Here is a 10,161-nt window from a genome sequence, read left to right on the forward strand (position 1 = left end):
TCCCCAATCCTCCATCTCTGTCTGTGTTTCTCCATACCACTTCTTTTCTTTTTGTGACATGAAATATTTGCCATTAGTGTTCTTCAAAGGTATTGCTTTCAAATGGCTACGCAGTATTCTGTAACGTGGCTTAACCATGACCTCTTCTAAGTTTCTCATCGGACACGCGGGCTGCTTCAAGATGATTGTTCAGTTCTCCAAATTTTTTGTATATAGCAATTGCTTATTTCCCAAGAAATTTCAAAACATTTCAAGCAATGGAATCACTTGCACAAAGATGTGCGTGTGTTTATGCCTGCTGACACACATTGCCGCGTTGCTTTACCGGTAGCTCAGATGTTTGCTGATAATGAAGCACAGGGATACAGTGAGATTTTGCATTTGGTGGAACACATTTGAATAACACAGTAAAATGGAAAACCTGAAAAAATCATCAGACACATTCGGGTCAAAACTGGCTTTGATTGTTTTTGCCTACATTTTGAATTTACTAAGTAATAAAAAGCTGGTCTCCACATTTTTCACTTATTGTGCAAATTTATTAAGATCAATTAAATTGCTTCAGACTTGGTTACCAGACTGTGGTTACTACCCTGACTGGTCAGCCTGGGGGTGGTAAACAATCCTGGTATCGCCAGGCACGTTGTGCTGGAATCTAGGAACATGAGGAACAATTATTTTATCCACCACATAAACAAAAAAAGCATGGTGGATGCAGGGGCAGCCAGCCCAGAACAATAAACCTAATTATAAGGAGAAAGGCTGGAAGAGCCATCTCCTGCCCCGCAGAATCCTGAGTCCTGACCTTCCCAGCTGCCCCCCAGGCCCCAGGTTCTAGGATATTGCTGAATAAACTGAGGACAAATAAGATGCTAAAAATAGAAGCAGACCTTTCCAGAGGCTTTCTTTCGGGAGATGTTGCCAAGTTTCTGGGAAGGTGTAAGAAACTCGGGCCACAGAAAGCCTAGGTGTTCCATGAATATAAACACATCACTAGGGGAAATCCAGCTTTCTATATTTTTAACAAAAACCCCCTTTTAAAATGTGCTGGTTTTTAAAATGCGACCTTTTCCAAATTACACTTATATCATGGCATCAAGTAAAAGAGCTCTTTGATAAAAACCCTGCCTGTTTCTGACAGAGCAGAGATGAGAAAGATGTGGGTGGGAGCCATGCTTGGTCACAGCTTCTTAGCTACTGAACTTTGATCATTCAGCAGAGAAGGAGCATGACCATTAAGTCGCCAGTTCGCAGCTTCAAATGGAAACTTGTTAATAAGTCATTAATGAAGTCACCCACTCCATTAGTGATCAGCAAATGACTGGAACTCTGGCTAAGAGGCACAGACATCAGGACTGTGTCAAATAACAGCTGAGAGTGTCAACTAAAAATAATATTTGGGATTTAAATGGGTGACTCAGAACTGGTTTTCTATGCTGGCCTGTGAATACTGTACATAGGAGAGCTGTTTAAAACAATTTATTTTCTGTGAAAGGAGGGTTTTATTGCAGCCATCTGGGCAGTGAGCTCAGATTTGGCTCTGTGGCAGTTGGATGCACCCACACATCTACTCTCAGGCCTTGGGGACACTTGGCACTGTTAGACTCTTAAACACTTATGTGCACTTCAATTTCCAGATCACCAAAGAACAAGAGGATGGAAATTATGTAAAAGTTTTAAACCATTTCCAGAAATTTCTCCCCGTGTATTCTTAGCATTTTCCTTCATAAGATGGGAGCAAAAGGACTAACTAGTCAATGAAGAATGACACAAGCTAAACAACCCAGGATACTCCATGGCAGAGACGGCGAATTAAACACCCACATATACCTCTCCAGAACGTGCCTGTATGCTTACTCCATTTAATGTGTTGGCCAAATCGAGCAGGTAATTTTTAATAAGCCTAAAATAAAACATACATTGATTGCTCATTGGAATTGAATATTTTTTTTATGGAATGTGTTAATTATGTATAGGCTAATCAGACTGGTCAATGTGCCTTTTTTGACTTCAGTCAGTATCACTATAGGTCAGGCCAATGGAGGATGTTTATAGCTTTATACTCAAGATTTTTGTCACTGTGAAATGTATATACTCTTTGAGTGTAGATAAGTGTCTTTTATGTGTAAGCAGCTCCTCAATGTAAAAATCTTCCAAACCAGAAAAAAATTTTTTATTTTTATTTATTTATTTTTTGTATTTTTTCTGAAGCTGGAAACGGGGAGAGACAGACAGACTCCCGCATGCGGCCGACCGGGATCCACCCCGCACGCCCACCAGGGGGCGAAGCTCTGCCCACCAGGGGGCGATGCTCTGCCCCTCCGGGGCGTCGCTCTGCCGCGACCAGAAGCACTCTAGCGCCTGGGGCAGAGGCCAAGGAGCCATCCCCAGCGCCCGGCCATCTCTGCTCCAATGGAGCCTTGGCTGCGGGAGGGGAAGAGAGAGACAGAGAGGAAGGGGGGCGGTGGAGAAGCAGATGGGCGCTTCTCCTGTGTGCCCTGGCCGGGAATCGAACCCGGACCTCCCGCACGCCAGGCCAACGCTCTACCGCTGAGCCAACCGGTCAGGGCCCCGAAAGAATTTTTATGAGACTGACGCGCTGCCTACTGCGCTAAGAGGGTGTCCTGCGAAAGAATTTTTAATGAGTTTATTTGAGCCAAACTTTCTACAATCGCCAGGAAGCAAAGTCTCAATGGATTGAGAAAGTGCTCTGGAAAATGACAGTTTCAACACTTATTTCATACATTAGAATCAAAGGGGAAGCCCTAAGGGGCTCCATGGAATTGACTGGTGATAGGTGAGAGAGGTGGAGAAAGCAAAGCAGGGAGATCTCTGGGGTTGGATAAGAAATAGAAATGTGTATGCTGGAACTTCTTTTATGCGGGCAGGAACAAGATAGTTAACAATTAACAATTAAATGATTACAATAACAATGAGGAGGTTTGTTGGTTCTTGCTCTGGTGGATGCCTGCGCTGAGGGGGGCAGGAGAAGATTACAAGGCATGTTATCAGGTGTGTTATTGTAGGTAAAATAAACCCACAGACAGGCTTGATGAAGGTAAGCATTGACCTTTGTCGGAGAAAAATGCCTCCTCTAGGATGTGACTACCCACCATGATCTGCTTTCAGTTAGAAAGTTTTCATTGCAGACCATCCTGTGTGGTTTCTTTATGTCTCTGAGTCTGCAAGGCCACCGTGCAGGCCTCCCCTGAGCTTGTCAGGTTCAGCATGTGGCTCCTTTTCCTTTCACAGCCAATTACCAGTTCCCATCGTGCCGAGAAAATGCACTGTGTCCACACTCCCTGCCTGGCTCTCAGCGTCTTGGGCACCTCCTGTTCATGGAGCAGAGAGAGAAGCCTGGGCAAAATCTGCACGTCAGTATCTATGGGTATTGCAGACCAATAATACCGGGTCAGAACCCGGTTACCAATTCCAAGTGGGACAGCACAGAAAAGGGACATCGACTGCAAAAACTACAAAAGAAAGGAGGCTCAGTGAAACTGATGTGTGATGAGGCTCAGAGTTTAGACTGCGAGGCTTCCCAAGATTTCCCTGAGCCAGGAACCCAGAGCAGTGTCACCGCAGATTCCTGTGCCTCCCACGTTGGTGGGACAGCATGTCAGGAGTGGACGCAAAGCAGACACAGCCAGTCAGACGCACTAGAATTCAGAATCAGAGCCCCTAACAAAATCTTGCTAAGAGTCTCATACCTGTAGACTCCAGTCCTAATAAAGTGGACTCTTTGTGTGGGTGTGTGAAGAGAGCAGAGGGCCTAAATACTTTAAGATGTGGCAGTAACATCAATCGTCAATTACACCATTGGTTCCTGTTAGACTGAGGTTAGCTGGGCGGCCAGGCAGCTGTGGCAAACCCTTGTGAGGTATGGCGGGCTTTGTGTGGTAGCCGGGAGCTCCACCGGAAGGGAGGCAGCCCCTCTGGCCTTATTTCCATCAAACCCTCCTCCCCTCTCTCTTTTAACTCTCACCCTTTTCCTTTCTCCATTAGACCGCAGACCTGTCATCAGACTCCTCCAGCTCCTCAATCCCAAGGTTAAGACCTGTAGAAACCTTAAGTGTGTCCGCTAAGTGGTAGGTCTATGCAAGTCAGCCCATCACTTGTCTGATAGGGCTCAGGGCCACACCCGCCGTGTCGCCCTCATCCGCCCCGGCTGCTGACACCATCTTGTTCCAACACTGATTTTGAGTCTTTGTCAACCGAGTCAGATTTTGTGCCACATGGAGGTAGCACAGCCCTTCCCTAGAGAGTGCCCCTCCTGCCCAAAAGAAGAAGAATAGACAGCCATACAAACAGGAATGGAGAATGTATTATGCGCTCCCAGAAGGGTGGCACCCTAACAGAGAGAAATGACATTTACTTGTCAAGAGGGATTAGCTGTATTTCAACTGTGTCTTTATTTCAGAGCAGGTTGTGTAAAGGCTTCTCAGGAGAGAGGCAGAAGGGAGGAGAGAGGTTGGGAGAGACAGGCCAGACAGAGGGTAACCCCTTATTTTTTTATTGCAAAAGAAGTGCTATATAATGATGCCTGGAAAGAAGCAAATAATACAGCTTGTACCCTATGGTTCAAAGTGGGGATGGGGATAGACGGGATGTTTCCATTTAAAAACTGAACAGTGTCAGTGGAAACGGGAGGGGAGGGATACAGGCTGGTGAGCTGTGCAGGCTTTCAACAGGTTGGAGGATGGATGCGTTACGCCTGGGATTTCACCCATTCTTTGAATTCTTTCCTGGCAGGACCTGTGATAAACCGCTGAATTATAGTGCCAGGCAGGCGCTACAGTGTGGCCTCGGTAATAATAAACAAATGCCAGGAAAGACCCAGAAAAGATCTGAATGTTCTGGAACCAAAAGAAGAGCTTGTAACTTGTACTCCGTTATTCTTTAAGCTTTTTGTTTGTTTGTTTTTTACAAAACTACAGGGACCCTATCAAGTTGACACCTTGGAGTTGCCTTTTATTATAAACTTTTAATGATCCTAGAATAAATAAAAATTAATTCTTGACTTACTAGACTCTTCATGAATTATTATTGGTAATCAAAATTTTAGTAGGCTTGTACCATCATATCAGAGAGGTCTGAAAGTGACCTCTAGTCAAAATACTGGTTCTCTGGGACACACGATCCCACGTGAATCCCCATTGAGATTTTTAAATAGAATGGCCAGGAAAAATGAGTTTTCATTCATGTAAGTAGGAAATACTGGCTGGAGAAAAGGTGATTTATGACCTCTTGAGAGTAAGATACTGGTAAGACACCAGGTTAGAAACAGCAGCTTGGCAGTATAGAACCTGGAGAAAGCTTTGGGACTCAGTCATAGAGTAGAAGTCCGGATGCGGATGTGATAGAAAAGGGAGGGCTAGCCAGGGTGAAAGAGAGTGAGAAAGAGCGTCCAGAGACCCCAGCTCTGCGGAGTCGGCCGGGGACAAGGCCCTGGAGGAGGAGGAGAGGAGAAAACGGAAGAGAAGACAGCAGTGCATTTCTGTAGGCCGAGGGGGAGTGGTCAACAGGGCTTCCAGGTTCAGGATGGCCCGAGGTCCCTGAGCTCTCTGACTCCATCTCCTGGGACCCTCCCCTCAAACTCTCTGCCCTCCACTGCGCAGGCCTCTGTGCTGCTTCTTGAGCACACAGGTATGCCCCGCCTTGGGGCCTCAGTGCTGGCACCCTCTCTGCTTAGAACAGCACACTCCCTCAGGTGTCCATCGGCTTCTTCTCTCACCTCTTGCAGTCTCTGCTTCACCGGCCCCTTCTCAGAGATGTCCACCAGACCACACTTTGAACACTGATGCTTCTCACTGCCTGCACCTGCCCAACTCCCTTTTCCCGCTCCACTGTCTCTCTTTCTTCTGCAACCATTTAATAGAACAGATAACTTACTGAGTAATTCGTCTACATCACAATAATTTGTTATTTATGTTGTTTGACATCTCCCCCCGTGAAATATAACCTTCACAAGGCAGGAATCTCTGTTTTATTAACCTATCCTAAGTGCCTAAAACTTCAGAGCTTGGTATATAGAGAGATACTCAATGACTTAGTTGGAGGGAAGCATGGATGGTGTTGGACAGTGCTAAGAGGGAGAAGAGAACAGAACAAGGCGAATGGGCACGGTCATTGCCCTGACATCAGGGGCAGCCCTTGGCAGCCCTAGCTGAACAGTTGTAGGAGGGTATCTGGAGCCTAAGTCTGGCAGGGTAGAGGAAGGGGAAGCAGCAAAGATCGTAGCGTTACCTTGTAAAGCAAATGAATGTTTGGGCATAATATTGAAACTCCGGAACTGTAAGTAACGGCATCAGTTCTTTATGATGCTGATATCGAAAGACAAGCCTAAGGACACAGTTGGTGGCAATCACAATGAGCTGGCCTGAGTGCAGGCGCAGTCCAGGGGGTGGCATCTGAGCTTGTGTATCCAGATCTATGCAGCAATGAGCTGTTCCGTAAGGGAGGTACACAGAGTGTTCAAGTACCATCTATTTTAAGACAGTCCAATTTTTGTGAAATTCAAACCTACAAATCTCATGAGTTAAGGGTGAGGGATTTCAGACAGAGATAAGAGCAGACGGGGAAAGTGGGAAACAGAGAATGCAATTAGACCTCAACAAAAAGCACAGGAAGGGGACAGCAGGGAGAAGACACCCCCTGCTGAGGCGAGGCGACAGTCTGGGCCTGCCCCGGAGAAAACGACCCAGTCCAGGGCCACGGGGGAGGAAGGGCACAAGGAGGAGGCTGTTCTCGGAAGTAGGAAAGCCAGAGGAGAACAACAAGCTCAATTATAGAAAACTCTGCAGGAAGAGGATCTGCTGGGGGAGGGAGTATCTGGAATCCGAGACAGTGATGAAGCCAGAAACGGAGGGGTGGAAGAGGGTGGGGAAAGAGAAAACCCCGAGGGCAACCAGAGGAGGATGAAATCCATTTCAAGAACGTGTCCAAGAAGAGGAGAATGTGCAAGGTCGCAGAAAGAGCTAGCGGCGTCACTTTAGGAACAAAGCAGAACAAGAAAGACATAAAGGAGAGGGAATGGAAAATCTGAGTGTACCTTCAGTATGAGAAACTGGGAAGCATTCAAGTGTGCGTGGAATGTGTTTGATGATGGGTCATTAATTCATTCTGGTTACATTTGCATATGTAACATATAAACACCTTGTGAGAGTCAAATGCAGAGGGAGTGGGGCCCAGGTCAGAAAAGGTTGTCTGAGTTAGAGCTGCATGATGTTTACCTGAGAATTCAGGAGTGTATGACTCTTGAGAACCTGGAAAGGGGGCTCACCAGGAGTCTGTTACCTGAAGGATGTTGGTGCCACTTTGGAAAAATTCTCAGCACTGATCCTGTGGAGGGTATAAGGCTCCAGCCGTGGGCCAGGTCCATCTACTGTTTGACTTGGAGAAAAAAATATCTCCTTTGGTCAACATCAGCTGTAGGTGGAGTGTCTAGCAATTGTGGGGAGTAACCTTCCTGTGTCATAGGCCTTGGCAGGGGGCTCTTCTTCACAACAATCACATTAGAACAACAATAGTTAGCATTTATGAGGGGTTGCCTGTCAGTACTGTGCTAAGCTCTTTAATATACACTGGCAATCTTCATTTTTTTGTGGATTCCCTATTTACCTACTTGCTAAGATTTATTTGTGATTCCAAAATCAATATTCACAAAGCTTTTGTGATCTTCATGGACAAATGCAGATTGGAGACATATTTGAATTATCTGACACACGTGTGTGTTCCCAGCTGAGGTCAAACAGGGTAACATTGTCTTCCCATTTTGGCTCTCAGACTGTAAACGAGTATCCTTCTTGTGGCCTATGTAGTGCCATGTTTTTCACATTTCTGCGCTTTTTCTTGGTGATCCCACTGTTTGAAACGGCTCCCAAGTGTAACGCTAAAGTACTGTCTAGCATTTCTAAGCACAAGGAGGCTGTGAGGCCTCAGGGGAAAAATATAATGTTCAGTAAGCTTTGTTCCAGCAGGAGTTTTAGTGCTGTTGATCATGAGCTTAATATTAATGAATCAATACTATATATAAACTAGTGTGTCTTTGAACAGAAACACATAAAGAACAAGGTTATATAGTGATCAGTTGGCAAAAATGTGACCAAGGCTCTCCGCATTTCCCCCAGGAGTGCTGTGCGGTGTTTGCTATTTCAGTGTTTGTGGCGATTTTATAGAACAGAACTGCCTACCATAAATAATGAGGATTTATGCTTCCTTATTTCATGTAATAGTCACAGTTACAGAAAGCAATTTTCTAAATGCCATATTCTACAAAAAATTAGGCCTAGAGGTAAATATTAGGTTTAAGGTGGTGTTTGGAGCTTTACTCCTGGGGAGGCGGTAGAACCCAGCTCTGACTGTAGCTCTCCAGCACGTGATGGTTATGCCACTGTGGCCTGAGGGGCAGAAACGATGGATCCCATAACATGTAGAGAGGATTTTACTCATGAACTACCATGAGTTGACTCCAGGAGACTCTTAAATTTTTTTTTCTTTTTTTGGTATTTTTCCGAAGCTGGAAGCTGGGAGGCAGTCAGACAGACTCCTGCATGCGCCTGACCAGGATCCACCCGGCATGCCCACCAGGGGGCGATGTTCTGCCCATGTGGGGCGTTGCTCTGCAACCAGAGCCATTCTAGCGCCTGAGGCAGAGGCCATGGAGCCATACTCAGGGCCCAGGCCAACCTTGTTCCAATGGAACCCGGGTGGGAGGGGAGGAGAGAGACAGAGAGGAAGGAGAGGGGGAGGGGTGGAGAAGTAGATGGGCACCTCTCCTATGTGCCCTGGCCTGGAATCGAACCCGGGACTCCTGCACGCCAGGCTGACACTCTACCACTGAGCCAACTGGGCAGGGCCAAAAAAATTTTTTTTTTTTATTTTTTTGAAGCTGGAAACGGGGAGGCAATCAGACAGACTCCTGCATGCACCCGACCAGGATCCACCCGGCATGCCCACCAGGGGGCGATGCTCTGCCCCTCTGAGGCGTTGCCCTGTTGCATCCAGAGCCATTCTAGCGCCTGAGGCAGAGGCCACAGAGCAATCCTCAGTGCCTGGGCCATCTTTGCTCCAATGGAGCCTGAGCTGTGGGAGGGGAAGAGAGAGACAGAGAGGAAGGAGAGGGGGAGGAGTGGAAAAGCAGATGGGCGCTTCTCCTGTGTGTCCTGGCCGGGAATCGAACCCGGGACTCCCGCATGCAAGGCCGATGCTCTACCACTGAGCCAACCGGCCAGGGCCCAAAAATTTTTTTAATAAGAATGTAAAGCAGCACTGAAATTTCTGAAATCATAGGTAGCGGAAGAACCAGGAAAACACTTTGTTATTATTGCTATGACTCGGTTTATATTCCTGAGTGGAATGGAATGGCCTGGGAAAACTGGGATTACGTGAGGTTGTGACGGTGCTTTGAAAAGAATAAAGCACTGTACAAATATGTGGTTCACTAGACAGTGGTCCCCAACCCCCGGGCCGCGGACTAGTACCGGTCCGTGGGCCATTTGGTACCGGTCTACAGAGAGAATAAGTAACTTACGTTATTTCCGTTTTATTTATATTTAAGTCTGAACGATGTTTTATTTTTAAAAAATGACCAGATTCCCTCTGTTACATTCGTCTAAGACTCACTCTTGACGCTTGTCTCGGTCACGTGATACATTTATCCGTCCCACCCTAAAGGCCAGTCCGTGAAAATATTTTCTGACATTAAACTGGTCTGTGACCCAAAAAAGGTTGGGGACCACTGCACTAGGACTACCCTGAGCTGAGGCAGGAAATTCTAGTTCTAGTCCTGATTCTGCCAGGAACTTGCTGTGTGCCTTTGAGCAAGACCTCTCTAGAGCCTAATACCTTTGCTACTCCACCTGTAAAATGAAAGTGTGGGCAGATAATTCCCTCTGCTCTATGTTTTTAGGATCTGAAATGTGTATAGCTCTATATAGCTTCCTTTTTTTTCTTAAGTGAGAAGCGAAGAGGTAGAGAGACAGACTCCTAAATATGCTTCAACCAAGATTCACCTGGCAAGCCCCCTATGGGGCTGATGCTCTGCCTATTTGGGGCCTTTGCTCCATTGCTCAGCAACTAAGTTATTCCAGTGTCTGAGGTGAGGCCATGGAGCCATCCTCAGTGCCTGGGGCCAAATTGCTTCAATCAAGCCTTGGTTGC

At 46.5% G+C, this 10,161-nt stretch overlaps 1 non-coding gene across 1 annotated transcript; it reads right to left on the reverse strand.

The window, feature by feature from the left end:
• Positions 1 to 9,160: 9,160 nt before the first annotated feature.
• On the reverse strand, positions 9,161 to 9,236 carry TRNAA-UGC (transfer RNA alanine (anticodon UGC)). Its single transcript has one exon. It is a non-coding gene; the product is annotated as a tRNA-Ala (tRNA).
• Between the last annotated feature and the right edge of the window lie 925 nt (positions 9,237 to 10,161).

This window comes from Saccopteryx bilineata, chromosome 6, assembly GCF_036850765.1.
Source record: "Saccopteryx bilineata isolate mSacBil1 chromosome 6, mSacBil1_pri_phased_curated, whole genome shotgun sequence".
Classification (NCBI taxonomy): domain Eukaryota; kingdom Metazoa; phylum Chordata; class Mammalia; order Chiroptera; family Emballonuridae; genus Saccopteryx; species Saccopteryx bilineata.